This window comes from Rana temporaria, chromosome 7, assembly GCF_905171775.1.
Source record: "Rana temporaria chromosome 7, aRanTem1.1, whole genome shotgun sequence".
NCBI classification, from domain to species: Eukaryota; Metazoa; Chordata; class Amphibia; order Anura; family Ranidae; genus Rana; species Rana temporaria.
In genome coordinates, this window is record NC_053495.1 from 17,934,815 (window position 1) to 17,950,352 (window position 15,538).

Here is a 15,538-nt window from a genome sequence, read left to right on the forward strand (position 1 = left end):
CCGGGAGTACCACGCATGATCGAGTGCTTACAAAATCGCCGCTCCGTCATACTGGCATGGCACAGTGTACCCACAGTTTTTGTCTGGGTTACCTGTGGTTTTCCATAGCCTTACGAAAGTGCGCCCCTATCAGTGGTGAATGGTTTGTCCCAACCTTCTAAAAGCAAACCTAAGGCCGCGTACACACGGTCGAACATGTCCGCTGAAACTGGTCCGCGGACCAGTTTCCGCGGACATGTCCGACCGTGTGTACGGCCTAGCGGACAGGTTTCCAGCGGACAAAAGTTTCTTAGCAAGCTAAGGTTAGTACACCTAATCGGACATGTCCGCTGGTTATGACGTGTAACCAGCGTCCCGAAATCCCGCGCATGCGTCAAATTGATTCGACGCATGCGTGGAAGCATTGCACTTCCGTCTTTGAGAACGTCGGTGTCTTCTACGTCACCGCGTTCTCTGTCCGCGGGGATTTTGGTCTGATGGTGTGTACACACATCAGACCAAAAGCTCCCAGGAGACATGTCCGATGAAAACGGTCCACGGACCATTTTCATCGGACATGTCTCCTCGTGTGTACGGGGCCTAAGGCTCCATTCACACCTAGGCGTATTGTCGCCTGTAGCGCGACGCTATTGCAGCCTGCAATACGCTGGAGGGGTGATTTAACATTGTCGGCTATGGAGATGGTTCACATCTCCACGCCGAACGCCGTACGCCTGAAGCTCAAAACAAGTCCCGGACCTTTTTTTCAGGCGGGTTTCGGCATTCGGCATAGCCGACAATGTTGATCACCCCTCCGGCGTATGTTAAACGCCATGTTTTGTCGCGGCAAATCGCGGGAGAAAACGCCGCAATTTGTCAAAACGCGGCAAATTGCGGTAACATACACCGCGTTCAGGTGTGAATGCAGCCTAAGAGTCGGTTCACACTGCAGCGGCACGACTTCGGGGGCGACTCTGCAAGACGTCCTGAGGACGACTTTAGAGGCGATTTGCATAACGACTTCTGTATAGAAGTCAATGTAGGTCGCCCCGAGCCGCCCCCGAAGTCGTACAAGAACCTTTTTCTAAGTCGGAGCGACTTGCGTCGCTCCTATTAGAACGGTTCCATTGCATTCAATGGGACGCGACTCGTCAGACGGCCGAGCCGCCTGACGTGTCGCCCCAGTGTGAACCGAGTCTAAAGGTGCAGCAACGCGATTGGCTCAACGCGATTGGCACTGCGCTGACAAGCCATTCACCTCTGCAGCTAGGGGTTCGGATCCCGGTCTCGGCTACATGTGAATTGAGTTTGGTGGTCTCAGCCCGGCTCCCGGTGGGTGTGCTATGCGAGGTAAGCCTGCGCTTAGTACGCCCACCCCCCTCCCACAAAAACCACCACACTTACACGCACTCGAAATTGGATTAACATGCACGCACTTTGACCACGCGGTCTCTAAAAAGAGAGGCGAAGGACTAACGGGGCTGGTTGAGCGGGCTAGATCCTCTCACTCCCTTATAGGGAGTCCCTCTGCCCCGTTGGGCTTCAAAGTGGAGCAGGTAGGGCGGGCTGTGTGGGAGGACCCCCTCACACACCCACCATTGCCACCCGGGGCATGGAGAAAGGTGGCAGATTGCCTCTGGGGGAGGCCTGCCTACTCCCAACTCCTGCAGTCTGGCTCCTCTCTCGAGTAAACGCACAAAATACACTTTAAAAAAAAAACAGTTTTTTCTTTTGGGATAAAGGTTTTTCATGAATAAACAAAAGCTGATTATTTTCCTCCCCTGCCAGTGTTATATGGTTTGTCTCATCCCTGTAAACAGATACATTTTGCTAGAGAGTTTGTGCTTTTGAAAAACAACAGACCCGCTGGCTGGATGACCAGATGAAAATAGAAGAAAGAAAGCCTAAAAATGAAAAGCAATGCAGCCATCACATGCAAGAATTAGTAAACTGCAATATAATAAATGTTTGCTTTTGGATTCAATGCCGCAAGGGAAGAACATGCAAACTTTTTTTAAACTTTGTAAAAAAAAAAAAACACAAGAGCGTTTCCAGTTTTACTTCTTTGCAGGCGCATTCCCTTAGTCCAGCTGATTATCGTTAATTCTTGGCCAGCGAATCATTTCCTCCGCCGCTGTTTACCTGCGGAGCGTCACTTTGCATTTTATCTCTCCCGGTATCTCAATGTTTCTGTTTCGGCTTCCAGCTCATCAATACTTATCATTATGATTTCTTCTTTTTTACTTTCATTTCTCTCCAGCAGACGGCTTTAAATCTCCAGATTATCCCACTCCTTCCAGGGAGCAATTAAACTTCTATGAGATAATGATGTTATTGCGGGAAAGAGAAAAAACAAATCCCCGTCTCGAAAACAGCAAGAAGCGAAGTCAAAGCTGCCATCAAAGAATGGGGGGGAAATTCAGTGAAATATGTTATTTACCGCTCAGAAAAAAAAAAAAAATGACATTGAGAGCGTTCTTTAAGGTCCGCTGCGTTATTAGCGTTCCGTTGGCTGACACGCTGACATCTTGTGACACTTCTGTGTTCCGGCTAAGCCTTTAACATTAATTGGGAAGTAGGAATTGTGAAACCCTTTTTAATGAGGTATCCTCTTGTACATTCTAACTTAACACATTATTTACAGTGATTCCACTAATGGTTCCATCCATCAGAGCGGCAGGAGAGACAGAGAGAGTGAGAGGAGAGCGAGGAAATAAAAGTTTAATACGGCAGCGAAAAGTGACTCCGAGTGAAACTGCCAACGCACGCCAACAATGGCATCCTGGAGGCATTGCAAAGTCAGAAGATACGCTACGCCGCCGTCACTTTTCTGGCTTTGGTTCGAATCCTGAAAGATTGCGCGCCGAAAGTTACGGTGGCGTAGTGTATTTCTGGCGGCGTAATTCAAATCAGCGATTAGGGGGCGTGATTCATTTAAATGAAACGCGTCCCCGCACCGATTGAACTGCGTTTCGAAATTTCCCGCCGCGCTTTGCGCGAAATGACGTCGCAACAACGTCATTTTTTTAACTTAGACGTGACTTACGTCCATCCCTATTCACGGACGACTTACGCAAAAAATAAAAAAAATTCAAATTTCGACGCGGGAACGACGGCCATACTTAACATGGCAAGTCTATCTATACGCCGCAAAATAGCAGCTTTAACTTTAGCTCTTTTTTCCTAATCCACTTCTTGGTTGACTGCATGAATTTTGGCTGTTTAGTCAGGCTTTTTCCGGCGTATAGTTACCCCTGCTATATGAGGCGTATCCTATGTTAAGTATGGCCGTCGTTCCTGCGTCAAATTTTGAAAATGTTACGTCGTTTGCGTTAGGCGTTCGCGAATAGGGCTTTGCGTAGAATGACGTCACCGTCGTAAGCATTGCCTTGTTCTGGTTTAATTTCACGCTCTTGGATACCCCCAAGGACGGCGCATGCGCAGTTGAAAAAAAATGTCAGTTACGTCGGGTCAAGACGTATTTACATAAAACACGCCCCATCACATCCATTTGAATTGCGCGCCCTTACGCCGCCTAAGTTACGCTACGCCGCCGTAACTTACGGCGGAAATTCTTTCAGGATACAAAAAAAACCCTGTAAGTTACAGCGGCGTAGCGTATCAGACATACGCTACGCCGGACGGAGGAATGCGTCGCGCTACGTGGATCTGCCCCGGAGAGTTGCTGAGTGTTTATCAAAAGGTCTCTGGTTTATTGAGCACAGATACATAGTATTTATGCAGTTGTAAAGATGATAAAGTGGGGGCTAGGAGGGACTTCCTATATGTTATCAGAAAAAGACACAAGATATCTCTAGCAAACATCTGCTTACACCCTAATAATGCAGGTTCCTGTTTTCATCTCAATGACGTATGTTACAGTTAGAACAGGAAATGTATTCTCGGACTTCGGTTTAAACCACAGGCCACAAGATAATGTATATGTAAGTGAGAAACAGATGTTGCCTACAGATATAGACATATTATAGCCTATGTCAGTGTTTCTCAACTCCAGTCCTCAAGGCGCCCCAACAGGTCATGTTTTCAGGATTTTGCTAAAAAAAGCCGAACGTCGGAGCGCAGGCGCCGTATAGTGCCGACTCGCAGTTCGGCTTCTTTCGGCAACTTGTGACGCACCTTATGCGCTGGGGGAAGCTTTTGTAATCACGTCAATCACTTAGCCTGTGCATAGGAATGCCCACTCCCGCGGGAGCCACTACCAGGAAGCCGGCGGGGAAAATAGCGATACAACGGTATGTACGAAAAAAATAAAAAAACATCAGCGTACAGTCAATTTTGAGAGTGAGCACAATGTAATGTTAGAAAATTATTTTTAGGGTGAACCTCCGCTTTAAAGGGATATTAAAGTCTTGTTTTTTTTCCCTTTAAAATAACATCACTGGGTCAAGAGAGAGCTCAGGTAAGTATTAGGGGGGACTGGGGGGGGGGGGGGGGGGGGGGGCATAAAATGCATGAAGGTAAAAAAGATTGTGCCTTTGCAACCACTTTAAACCCACAAGTGCTTTTTTTACCACTAATATTCCTTTATATTTGACATTTACAAATGCAGCCATTTAGAAACTGAATGAAAGGTTTAGCACTGGGGAAGAATGCAAACAGCAGGGCGCTGAGGTCAGTATCAAATAAAGATCACTTTATTAAAATAAGCAGCACACTTACATTGAAGTTAGCATGAAACAGCATGAATAGGAACACCTGAGACCAAGCAGCTGTGATCAGTGTAAGGCTGTAGGCATCACTGAGCCAACAGAGTCCGAGGATGTCAGGGGGCCAGCAAGCTAAATGTATGTATATTAGTAGTTCTCAGCTGAACACAAAGATGATAGCTGTCAAAATGCCTTGTGGATGTCGGGAGAGGAGTTGTGCATGACGCATGGCCATGCATCTGAAAAAGAGGGTGAAGTTCCTCGAAACGCATCATGCACAAACCCTCTCCTGACACCCACCAGGCATTTTGACAACTAGTTAAAGTTGATTGAGAGAATTTAGTTCCACTTTAAGGCTTCATACATACTAGAAAGCTGATGCCGCGTACACACGATAATTTTTCAGCATGTAAAAAACGACGTTTTAAAAAAAATGTAATTTAAAAAGATCGTTTTTAGGGTTCTGAAAAACGACAAAAAAAAAAAATAATTCGAGCATGCTGCATTTTTTAACAACGTTTTAAACAATGTCGTTTTTCGGGTTGTAAAAAATGATCGTGTGTGGGCTAAAACGACGTTAAAAATCCGCGCATGCTCAGAAGCAAGTTATGAGACGGGAGCGTTCGTTCTGGTAAAACTAGCGTTCGTAATGGAGTAAGTACATTCATCACGCTGTAACAGACAGAAAAGCGCAAATCGTCTATTACTAACACAAAATCAGCCCAAAGGGTGGCGCCATCCGCACGGAACTTCCCCTTTATAGTGCCGTCGTACGTGTTGTACGTCACCGCGCTTTGCTAGAGCATTTTTTTTTTAACGATCGTGTGTGGGCAACGTCGTTTTAATGATGAAGTTGGAAAAAAAATAGTTTTTTCTAGAGGCTGAAAAACGTATTTTTTTACAAGCAGAAAAATGATCGTGTGTACGCGGCATAAGAACTGCTTTAGAAAGCTGGACAAAAATTGTTAATGTTTTAGCCTTTTTTGGTGGTTTTTAGCAGTGTCAGCCTAGTGTGTAAGATATGTTTAGTAGTTTCAGCGTTACGGAGCAGGGCCAACGGCTGCCTTAACAATCAGTGAATAGCTGGTTGATAAAGCAGAGGTCCACACAAAAATGGAACCTCTGCTGTACGGATTCCCCCCCCCCCCCCTGTCACATTTGGCACCGTTCAGGGGGGAGCAGATACCTGTTTACAACAGGTATTTGCACCCACTTCCGGGCATAGATCCCCGCGTTATCTGCGGGAGTCTACGCCACGTCAGGTGCCCCCCCACAGGTCTCAGAATACAGCAGGGACCAGTGGCATTGCGCAGCGCGAGTCGTGCATGCGCAGTAGGGAACCAGGAAGTGAAGCCGCAAGACTTCACTTCCTGATTCCTTTACCGAAGATGGCGGCAGCAGCATCCGAGAACCGAGGCAGAGATCAGCGTCGGGTGCCGACATCGCGGGAGCACTGGACAGGTAAGTGTCCTTATTTTAAAAGTCAGCAGCTACAGTATTTGTAGCTGCTGACTTTTAAAAAAAAAAAATTGGGCGGACCTCCGCTTTAACCACTTAAGGACCGCCTAACGTCCATATACGTCGGCAGAATGGCACGGCTGGGCACAATCACGTACCTGTACGTGATTGTATAATGCCCAGCCATGGGTCGCGGGCGCGCCCGCGGCACGCTCCTGCGACCCGGTCCGAAGCTCCGTGAATGCATTTTTTGCTGTGAAAATGACAATGGTCCCAAAAATGTGTCAAAATTGTCCGACGTTTCCGCCATAATGTCGCAGTCACGAAAAAAATCGCTGATTGCCGCCATTAGTAGTAAAACATTTTTTTTATATGAAAATGCAATAAAACGATCCCCTATTTTGTAAACGCTATACATTTTGCGCAAACCAATCAATAAACGCTTATTGCGATTTTTTTTTACCAAAAATATGTAGAAGAATACGTATCGGCCTAAACTTAGGAAAAAATAGTTTTTTTATATATTTTTGGTGGATATTTATTATAGCAACAAGTACAAAATATTGCATTTTTTTCAAAATTGTCGCTCTATTTTTGTTTAAAGCGCAAAAAATAAAAACCGCAGAGGTGATCAAATACCACCAAAATAAAGCTCTATTTGTGGTAAAAAAAGGACGCCAATTTTGTTTGGGAGCCACGTCGCACGACCGTGCAATTGTCAGTTAAAGCGACGCAGTGCCGAATCGCAAAAACTGGCCTGGTCCTTTAGCTGCATTTTGGTCCGGGTCTTAAGTGGTTAAGGAGCGGGCTGGGAAGCTGGCCGCCACGTCCTTAACAACGGAGGAGTCATCCGCTGTCAGCGGGGTTCCAAAGCAACTCCTTCCTGGCCTGCCATGGATAGGGATTTTGGGAGGGACCCCACGGGGCTCTTCTCAAAATCCATACCAGACCTAATGGCCTGATGCAGTTTTTTTTTTACATTTTGGCATGGGGTTCCTCCTAAGTTCCATACCAGATTCAAAGAGCCTGGTATGGATTGGGGAGGGGAACCCCCACGCCATTTATTTCTCATTTTTTTATTGCTGCCAATGTTTATTTTTTTTATAATAATAATAATATTTTTTTTATTAAAGCTCAGGGAGGGCAAAACCCAGGAATAACATCAACATAATGCAATCGTGAGCAATTACATATCAACAATATGTAATTTAACCAACAATAGAATCTAAATACAAAGCAAAGGTATCGAAAGCTCACAGAGGTGGAAATAACTGGTATGTTTAATATAAACATTTATCTTTCGTAGCATGAGACTTATAACTATGCATAGTAATCTCAGGATGATACATGGGACCGCCCAATCCCCGCGGCTGTTTTTGCATAACTAGAGAAACTGAATAGAGAGAAAACTACTGTAGATATAAAAAGAAGAGAGGATAAAAAAGAAAAAGAGGGTGGAGGGGGTGGGGAGAGGAAAGAGGGGGGGGGGACACCAATGGCGCAGATGGGCAGACATAGCACTCAGTAGAGAATGTTTTATGATCTGAGGAAGGCCAACCCTTCATCAAGTTATAGCGTCTACAAAAAAGGGGATAGATTTATGGCATTTTTATCATATATATATTTTAAAATAGTAATAGTGGCGATCTGCAATTTTTATCAGGACTGCAACATTATGGCGGACACGTCGGACCCTTTTGACACATTTTTGGGACGATTGACAATTATACAGCGATCAGTGCTATAAAAATGCACTGATTACTGTATAAATGTCACTAGCAGGGAAGGGGTTAACACTAGGGTGTGATCAAGGGGTTAACAGTGTTCCCTAGTGTGGGTTCTAACTGTGGGAGGGGGGGACTGACGATAGGTGATGACAGATCGTGGTTCCTAGCTATTAGGAACTCACAATCTGCATCTCCTCTCCCCTCACAGAACAAGGATGTGTTTGTTTACACACAAATGTCCCTGTTCTGCTTCTCGTGCCCGCAATCGCACGTGGAAATGAAGGCCAGATATGTGTGGCTACACTCAGGAGACTGGGACCAGACTGTGTATGTGTTAAGTGAGATTTATTTTTAGGTAAATAAAGTCTATCCAATCACCAGCAAACATCAAGGTATAAGTGATCCAAAAACCCAGTGATAGAATACCTGACTAATAAATCTAACAAACAGAAAGCCTAACTACAACTATACAAAAATATACAAAATGGGAAACACAGAAAGGCAGTAAAAACTGGGAAGTGCCGAAAGGTGAACCCAAAACTGGGAAAAGGAACAAGGCAGCAGGGTATTGGATACAAGGTACAGGGCAGGAGCAAGATCAAGAGTACTGGCAACAAGATCTGGCAGCAGCAAAACACTGAACCAAGAGGCACCAAAAGAGAGCAACTAAATACCCTCCCAGCAGCCAGCATCAGGTGGAAACTTGATTACTTGAAACTGCTGGCTGCTGGTAGAAACCCGCTGGTGGACACTGGAACTACAACCCTCCACCCAGGGAACCATAGTGCCACCAGCAGGTGATTAGGGTCCTGACAAGGACATTCATCCCACTGTTTACCAATGTAAGAATCATTCTTCCCACTGACCATCAATATAAGGAGCATTCTTCCCATAGACCACCAATGTAAGGAGCATTCTTCCCACTGACCATCAATATAAGGAGCATTCTTCCCATAGACCACCAATGTAAGCAACATTCTTCTCACTGACCACTAATGTAAGGAGTATTCTTCTCACTGACCACCGATGTAAGGGGGGCTTTCTTCCCATTGCCCATCAATATAAGGAGCATTTTTTCCATGGACCCCAATAAATTGGTTCTAGCAGGGGTTTTCCTTAAAGCGGGAGTTCACCCGAAAAAAAAATTTAACATTAGATTGAGGCTCATTTTGTGAAGGGGAATCGGGTGTTTTTTTTTAAATCGAAGCAGTACTTACCGTTTTAGAGATAGATCTTCTCCGCCGCTTCCGGGTATGGTCTTCGGGACTGGGCGTTCCTATTTGATTGACAGGCTTCCGACGGTCGCATACATCGCGTCACGAGTAGCCGAAAGAAGCCGAACGTCGGTGCGGCTCTATACGGCACCTGCGCACCGACGTTCGGCTACTTTCGGAAAATCGTGACGCGATGTATGCGACGGTCGGAAGCCTGTCAATCAAATAGGAATGCCCAGTCCCGCAGCCCATACCCGGAAGCGGCGGAGAAGATCGCTCTCTAAAACGGTAAGTACTGCTTCGATTGTAAAAAAAACACCCGATTCCCCTTGACAAAATGAGCCTCAATCTTACGTTAAAAAAAAAAGTTTTTTGGGTGAACCTCCACTTTAATGCCTAGTACACACGAGAGGATTTATCCGCGGAAACGGTCCGGAGGACCGTTTCCGCGGATAAATCCTCTGGCGGATTTTGATCTCCTGGTTGTACTAACCAGGAGATCAAAATCCCTGCGGAATTCCATCCGCGGTGACGCGTCGCGCCGTCGCTGCGATGATGACGCGGCGACGTACGCGACGCGGTGATATAAGGAATTCCACGCATGCGTCAAATCATTACGACGCATGCGAGGGATGGGTTCGGACGGATCGATCTGGTGAGTCTGTACAGACCACCGGATCGATCCGCTGGAGCCGATTCCAGCGGATAGATTTCTTAGCATGTTAGGAAATTTTTATCCGCTGGAAATCGGTCGGCCCGAAATATATCCGCGGATAAATATCCGCTGGATCGTACACACCAGCGGATCTATCCGCTGAAACCGATCCGCGGATCAATTTCAGCGGATCGATCCTCTCGTGTGTACGGGGCCTAAGACTTATTATTGAGGGTTATTTTGAGGGTTCCTCTGTAGTAAAAAAATTTTTTTTGAGAAAGGCCTCTTTAGGATGTTCATTGGGCTAACTGCTAACCATGAGGCACCCAGGCCAGGGTTGTCAACCTCCCGCAGCATTTTTTACTGACAAAACATGGAACATTTACTGGCGGAGCACATTTTTTACTGGCAACCTGAAAAATTTACAGAACTCCTACTGAAAACTAACACAGTGAATATTTGAACAGTATAAACATGATATAGAAACACTGACAATACCTATAACAAAGTAATTTGCTTGATTTACACTTAATAAGTCAACACGGCATGACATTTTCAGTCCCGAATATTTACTGGCAGTTGTAAAAAAATCACAGATTTTTACAAACTGCCGGTAAATTTACTGGCGGTTGGCAACCCTGACCCAGGCTCTTTAATCCACTGAATCCAATACCAGAGGGTAAGCATAAAGCAAAAGATCTGAGCTGATGCCCATACTTTTTCTTTATTTTTTTTTCAATGATTTTATTATGTTACAATATTGCTAATTCCAGCAACAAAGCTGAGAAAACTGGGCCTGTGAAGCTGGGTTTTATTAAACTGAGAAAGGCTTTAAATGCACACCTGAGATTATGGAGTCTTCCACTTAGTCTGAGTGCAATTTATTTCTCAGCATTCCTGTCCACTTACATCCATTTCCTCTAATTAGTTTGCTTTGCCTTTTTCTCCAAGGAGCTGGCTATTTCGTTTAGCGATAGTATTTATTTGCTATTTATTTATTTCACTGACAAAATACCGCACTTAGTATTAGAGGAAAGAGAAGGAAAAATTAACCTGCAGTGCTCCTCTTTAGTATGACTGTCCGAGGCCCAATAGCGGAAAAGATGTGGTTGACCGCCACTGCAGTCTGAAGGACATTTGTGCATGTGCAAAAGCAAAAACACATGTATTTGCATGTTCCGATTCTTCTCCACTTTTCCTACTTTCCAGTTTCCCATCCAGAAGGCATGTTTAACAGATGAATGTAAGAAAAAAAACTTGCCGGCTAAAAAAAAAAAAATCATGAAAAAAGGCCCTTTGGTCTGGTATGGATGGGAAGGGACACCCCCATGCCAATTTTCTTTAAAAAATGGTGTGGGGTTCCCCCCAAAATCCATACCAACCCTTTAACTGGGCATTCAGGTCTGGAAAGGGAGGGGACGAGCAAGCGCCCCCCCTCCTGAACCATACCAGACCGCATACCCTCAACATGGAGGGAGTGGGTGTTCCCCACCCCAAAGCACCTTGCCCCCATGTTGATGGGGACAAGGGCCTCTTCTCGACAACCCTGGCCGGTGGTTGTCGGGGTCTGCAGGCGGGGGGCGTGGGCTTATCAGAATCTGGGTGTCCCCTTTACCAAGGGGGCCCCCAGATCATGGCCCTCACCATGTGAATGGGTACCGGTACATCTTACCCCTACCCCTTCACCAAAAAAGTTGTGAAAAACAAGAGTCGGTTTTTGACAAGTGCTTTATTAAAAAAATAGCTCTGTCTTCTCACACCGCCGTCTCCCCCAGTGCCTTCTTCTCCCGGAGCTGTCTGCTCCCACGCCACTGTCTTCTTCCTCGCCGTTGGTTACCCGCTAAAAACAAAATAGTCCACTCTTGTCCTGATGCTGTCTTCCTCCGTTGTGATGTCCCCCGCTGTCTGACATCTGTTATGTAGCCATGGGGCGTGGCCATCCAATGACGTCACCCAGAGAGCCCGCCCGGGTAACCGGCGGCAAGGAAGAAGACATCGGTGGGAAGGAAGAAAACGGTGGCGGGGAGGAAGAAGACAGCTCTGAGAGAATAAAGAACTTGTCAAAAGCCTGCTATTGTTTTCTTACATTTTACTGCTTTTATGGTGAATGGGTAGGGGTACCCATTCACATAGGGATGGGGGGTGGGATCTTTTCCATTAGCTTTTATTTCTTATTTTATTTTTATTCATTTATTATAATGCTTTTTTGTTATGGTAAGGGGTTCGAGTTCAGTTTAGGTTAGGGTTAGTATTAGGAGTTGGGGGTTAGGGTTATTTATTCATTTATTTTTTCTTTTATTTATTATTATACGAATACAGTAATAATAAATTAATAAATACATTTAAAATACACAAATAAATTTAAATCATAAATAAAAATAATTAAAGTCAATAAATTAATACAAAGTAACAATAAATAAATAATTAACCCTTAACTTTAAGCCTTACCCCTTAAAAAAAATAAATAAATAACTAAACCCCCTAACTAATGCCTCGTACACACGATCACGATTTCCGACAAGAAAACTGTTTTTTTTTCAGCAGGAAAATGGCTGAAATTTGTCTTGCATACACACGGTCACACTAATCTTGGATGAAATTCCGGCCGCCAAGAATGTGATGTACAGTACAACATGTACGATGGCTCTTCTGCTTGATTCTGAGCATGCGCAGGTTTTTCTCATCGTAATTGTAAGACGATTCCCGATAGGAATTTTTCCTGTATAAAAATTGAGATCCTGCTCTCAATCTTTTCTTGGCAGGAATTCTCACAGAAAAAGTGCAATGGAGCATACACACGGTCAGAATTTGCGACAAAAAGCTCACATCGCACTTTTCTCTTCGGGAATCACGACTGTGTGTACGAGACATAACACAAAAAAAAAAAATATTATTATTATTAATAATAAAGTATGTATTTGTTCAAGTCTGAGTGTTTATTGTTATTTTATTATTATTAACAATATTAATAATGTATTTAATATTTTAGAAGGTTAATGATTATTTAATGTATTATTACATATTATTCATATATTTTACTTATTTAAGATGATTTTTAGTTATTTGTGTATTTATTTTACATTTATTTATTCATATATATATTATCAATATTTTATTTTGAATTTTTTTTATTTGAGCAGAAAATTTAGAAAAAAAACATGCAGAAATGCACCAAAATATGCAAATTTTGCGGTATACAAACGCGCCAAAAACGTGCAAAAAAACTTTACGCTCAGGTGTGAATGCAGCCTAAGAAAATCATAAGGAAAAGGACCCATGTGATATCTTCAGAAAAGAAACAGGTAGGTTTCTAAAATAAAGTTTTCTAAAATAATCTTTGCGTCTTTTCCTTCTTTTAAACAAAACTGAACTTTTTACACGAGATTGCCGTAATCTTTGAATATTTGTCAGAGACATCAATAGCGCTTATCTCCCCTTCATTCTTCCTCCCGGCATACACCCGGCCTCCTGTTATGGCTCCCTTGCTTCGTGTCATTAAGAGAACCAAGGACAATGCTAAGTCTCAGCATCATTAAGGACAAAGCCGCGCCATTGATCTTTCTCAGACTTTCTTAATGAACTACATCTCTTGATACGAATGTTCTCAGTGCTGCGGAGGTGCAGGGCCTTTTATCTGATTGTAGCGAGTCCTTCCATCCTTGTAGCTTCTGAATTCTTTATCTCCTCCGCTCACGCTTCCTCCATGCAAATGGAATCTGCTGCGCCACAGACTTATAATGAGCTCACATTGCTGACACAACAGCGTGGACCGTGCATGCCCTGGCAGTGTGAGCCCACCTGGGAACCCTATATTGACTAAACTCAGCATTTTGGCCCTTACTGAATCATTTGTGTCTGCTTCAGGTTGGTATATTAACATTCCAATTCTTAGGGGTGTCGTGCACTAAATTAAAAAGACTGTAAATTAATTTTCGGCCTGTTTTTTTTTTTTTTTTTTTAACCTGAGGTGTGCATGAAAGCAATTTCACGTGAGATAAATAAATTGTAGGTTGAATGGACGGGCTACAAGTGACAGCCTCAGACTGCCTTTGGAAGCTAAAATCCAAACAGCTAGCTGTCTTATATATCAAAGAACCCAGGGCTTTTTTTCAGCGGGAACACGGGGGAACGCAGTTCCGGCACCTCCAACACTGAATGTATATAATGGCAAGAGTGCTGGGGTGTGCTTCAGAGTCTATTAATGCTGGTTGCTGGGGAAAATATTGTTGCTGGAGGGGATCTATTATTGTTGGAAGAGATCTACTGTTGAGGGAGGGGGTCTTTTGTTGCTGGCTGCTGGAGAGTCAATTGATGCTGGCTGTTGAGAGATATGTTGTTGTTCTGGGGGTACATTATTGCTGGGGGGTCAAGAAGTGACTCAGAAGGGGAGAGTTCCTGCACCTATTCTCTGAGAAAAAAAACCCTGAAAGAACCAATTCACCAATGTAAGGGGCTTTCTTTCCACTGACCACCAATGTAAGGGGTTTTCTTTCCACTGACCACCAATGTAACGGACATTCTTTCCACTGATCACCAATGTAAGGAACATTCTTCCCACTGACCACCAATTTAAGGGGTATTCTCCCCCCTGCCCACCAATGTAAGAGACATTCTTCCCCCTGCCCACCAATGTAAGGGGCATTCTTCCCACTGGCCACCAATGTAAGGGGCATTCTTCTCACTGCCCACCAATGTAAGGGGCATTCTTCTCACTGACCACCAATGTAAGGGGCATTCTTTTCACTGACCACCAATGTAAGGGGCATTCTTTTCACTGACCACCAATGTAAGGAGCATTCTTCCCACTGGCCACCAATGTAAGGGGTATTCTTCCCACTGGCCACCAATGTAAGGCCTCTTACACACGACCGAGTTTCTCGGCAAAAACCAGCAAGAAACTTGCTGGGATTTTTTTTTTGCCGAGGAAACCGGTAGTGTGTATATTTTCGACGAGGAAACTGTTGAGGATCCCGTCGAGCCAAAAAGAGAGCATGTCTTCTTTTTCCTCGACGGGAATGGAGAAACTTGCCTTGTCGAGTTCCTCGACAGCCTAACAAGGAACTCGACGAGGAAAACGATGTGTTTCGCCCGTTGAGTTCCTCGGTCGTGTGTACTAGGCTTAAGGGGCATTCTTCCCCCTGCCCACCAATGTAAGGGGCATTCTTCCCCCTGCCCACCAATGTAAGGGGCATTCTTCCCCCTGCCCACCAATGTAAGGAACATTCTTACCACTGCCCACCAATGTAAGGAACATTCTTACCACTGCCCACCAATGTAGCAAATGCAGCAATTTAGAAATTGGATAAAAGGTTTAGTGCTGGGAAACACTTTTTGATAGATAAAAAGTGCATTTTATATACATCTATATGGATCAGACCAAAATTAGGGACACATAAGGAGGAAAGAGGGACATTGCCCCAAATCAGGGACAGTCCCTCGAAATCAGGGACAGTTGGGAGCTGTGGAGTACCCTCCATCCATAGATATAAAAAGCTTTAGACGTATAACACATAGAAGGTAGCTGCTCTGTGATTGATAGCTGAAAGTCACTCTGGGCCGGCTGTATGCTGTCATTTCTCGTGTCTGGGTCATAGGTTCCTGATTACAGGCAGGTGAGGACACGGGGTTGGCTGGCTTATACACTTTGCTGGCATCCAACAAGATCTGCAGAGGAAGCAGACCAAGAATGGGGGATAATCTCAGCTGCTGGTTTATAGCAAAGGGGAATCAGGGATTAGCAGCTGGGGGGCAGATAGGGTCAGGGCAATAAATGTCTTATTATTTGCTGATACAGAGACCCCCGTACTATTCTCTCCTGGCTGGAAGCCGTATCAAATA